Source organism: Triticum aestivum, chromosome 5D (genome assembly GCF_018294505.1).
Source record: "Triticum aestivum cultivar Chinese Spring chromosome 5D, IWGSC CS RefSeq v2.1, whole genome shotgun sequence".
Lineage (NCBI taxonomy): Eukaryota > Viridiplantae > Streptophyta > Magnoliopsida > Poales > Poaceae > Triticum > Triticum aestivum.
In genome coordinates, this window is record NC_057808.1 from 231,419,415 (window position 1) to 231,422,790 (window position 3,376).

The following is a 3,376-nucleotide window of genomic DNA, read 5'->3' on the forward strand; positions in this document are numbered from 1 at the left end:
AACTACCTATTTTTAATTATACAAACATTGAATTATACAAATATGCGTATGATTATTGTAATGTTTGTGGAATTAAAATAACATTTATGAATTGTAATGCTAAAAATATTTGTTTTTTGCTTATTATACAATATTTTTATAATTTCACAAATATTATTTTACATATATATGTATATTTTTAAAATTATATGTGAACAGTTTAGAAAATTAATTTATTTTGTTTGTATGTATAATAGTATTTATACTTCATGAAAGTTTAAACATTATTTTTATCATTGAGATTAGAATTTACATACCTACAAATATCTAAATAAAACAAACAGGAGCAAATGGGCCGCACTGACGGCAACCCATTTCAGCCCCACGAGCGCCTCTATTCGACTACATTAACCTAACTATCCGTGTTGAAGTGTTTCTAAAAAAAAGGACTATCCATGTGAAGTTGTTAATAAGTGAATGGTATAGCAGCCAGGACCAACTGTGACCTAACCAAGGGTCACGCACTCGCGAAACCAAGCCTTTTTTTCATGTTAATTTTAGTATGCACACACGGGATCCATTGGCAATAGAGTCGTAAACAAATTGAAATGCCACCTTTCCAACGTAAATAAGGCCTTTTTATGAGAAAAAAGCTCGAGGGGGTTTAGAAAAAACTGGCCACGCTCCCTCTCTTTGCCATCCTAACGGCAGGACCATGCTATATTGGCGCGCCTAGTCAGTGGGTCGGGCGTACACAACTGAGATTTCACCGTATTTGCACGCCGGAGCCAAGTTATTACGCCAGTTCGATGTACTCCCTCCGGTCCTCAATAGTCTGCGTCTAAGATTTTTCTGTTTTACCCTAAATGCTCTGCGTGATCCACTTTTTTAGCACCTGTTTCCAAGTTTACCCGTAATTAAGAGCAGTGCATGCAGCCGGATACTCCCTCCGTTCCATAATACATGCCTTCCATTTGTCAAAATCTAGATGTATCTAAACATGTTTTAGTATATAGGTACATTCATTTTGGACAAATGGAAGTCAAGTATTTTGGAACGGAGGGAGTAGTAATTACAGTCCAAACGCATGCATGCATAGAGGAGGCAGGGGAAGCATGCGCGCAGAATCCGAGAAGACTGATGCGCGAATAGAGGAAAAGGAGCCAATGGCTACATGCGTATTAATAGCCATACATCTTTCCAGCTCGTTGCATGCAGGGGTAAAACAGTCCAAAATAACCCACCGGATGGATTGCATGGTATGCATGCGCTAATTTATACGCAAACTAAAAAAGAACGGAGGGAGTATACCGCAAGTTCCAGCATCAAAGTGACCGTTCACGTCAAGTTCAAGTACCACCGTTGTCGGGTGGTAGGTGCGACATATGCCAACGGGTGCCTTATCATTGTGGGAGCCAATAAGACGTCGCCGGTGCCTGGAAACGGGAAGAGGCGAAGACATGCACGCCGGCGAATATTACCCAGGTTCGGGGCTCTCCGTGGAGATAACACCCCTAGTCCTGCTCTGCGGGGTCTCCGCATGATCACTAGACCAAAATGAGTAGCTACAAACGCTCCTGGAGCTGTCGGGTTAGAGGGAGAAGAAGGGCAGGGCTGGCTCTCCTTTTCTCTCTATGTGGTGTGTGTAATTCTATGAGACCAACCCTTTGCATGGGTGCCCCGGGGGTTTATATAGGCCTACCCCCCAGGGGTACAATAGTAATCCGGCTGGGCGTGGGTCCCAGCCATCAGTGTCTGTGTTCGCCGACTTCTCCGCCGGCCATTGGGGCCCGCCGACTGGTGGGTCCCGCCGGCTGCCGGCTTCTTGGTCGACAGGCCGGCCCCACGGCTTGGGGGTCTTGTCGGCGGCGGGTTACTATTGCCTCGCCCCTGATGACGAGGGCTTTGTCGAGGTAAGCATGGCTACAGCGTAGCCGCCTTGCGGGCTCTCACTGTAGCCTTACCTCGTCTTGTCTCCTTAACGAGGCACATGTTTCGAGGGAGGGAGGTAGCCGGCTCTTGGGGGCCGGCTACGCCCCTGGCCGACTAGGGGAGGCCGGGCCGCCTTCGAGCGTCTCTCTGGCTAAAGGGGCCCGCCGCCCGCGGGCCGTACCGGCGTCTGTCGTGGATGACGTTGAGGCCAACATGGCTACAGTGCCGCGCCGGACGGGAGATGGCTGACCCGTACGACGTCCTGTGGCCATGCCTGCTTCAGGATTCGGGGGTAGTGAGCCGTACTATGACCACGCCCCGTCTTATCACCGTTATGTGGACACAGTCTTGGTGGGTGCGGTCTTGGCCGGCTTCTGGGATTCGGCGTTCTTCATGGCCGGCTTCCGGGAGTCAGTCCTTTTGGAGCCGGCTTCGGGAGTCGGTCCTTTTGGAGCCGGCTTCCTGGAGTCGGCCGTGGGGATAGCCGGCCGGGGGAAGGCGGCCCTATGCTTTGTGTGCTTGAAGGCTTGAATGACCTGATAATTTTTTGAGGAGCCAGGGGGAGTCGGTTAGGCTACCCGTGGCCATTTACTCCGACAGTAGTCCCTGAAGCTGATTGGGCTTCGAGGTTGGGTGGAAGTCGAGAAGTTCGGTCAGCTTCCTATCTTGATAAGCCGGCAGCTGGGAGTCGGCTCCGGTTGGGCGCGCCGTCTTGGCGAAATTTTTTGAAGTCGGAGGGCGGGAGTCTGCTGGCTCGCGCGCCGGGCTATGGGCTGGCCACTCGCCGCCTGCGAACCACGTGGCATCCCGTGGCTAAAAAGCCTGCCAGCCCACGCGCGCGACGAGACGTCGCCGCAGGTCGGGGCCCCACCACTCCTACGCCCGAGCCCAGGCGCGGATTCTCTGCGGCCCAAAGCCGCCCGCATGTCTTCCTGCGGCGGTTTCGGCACGCCTTTAGGGCGCAGCAATCGCGGGACGTGGGGGGAGTGGGTGCAGTTAATCCCACGTCCCACCCCACGTCTCGCCTCCTCGGCTTCGCCGCACGAGGCTATAAGTAGGGAGGGGAGGGGAAGCGGCAGGCGCTCGCACGCCCCTCTCCTCTCCGCCATCTTCTTCCTTCTGCTCTCCCTTACAGCAGCGTCTCGCCGCCGCACCGTTCCACCACTCTTTTCCCGCCGCCGCACCCATTCTCGCCGGCCTCACGCCGCGATGCAGTACGGCGGGGACTGGGATGGCTCCAACGTTCACGAGGACCACGTCGAGTTCCTCCGCAGGACGCGGCGGCTGCCCGGCGCGGACAAGGTGCGGGTCCGTCTCGCGCCGGAGAAGGAGATCACGCCGGAGCCGGAGGAAGGCGAGCGGGTGGTCTTCCGCTCGCATTTCTTGCGCGGCATCGGCTTGCCGGCGAGCGCCTTCTTCCGCTCTTTTCTTGAATTCTACCAACTCCAGCCGCACTACCTCACCC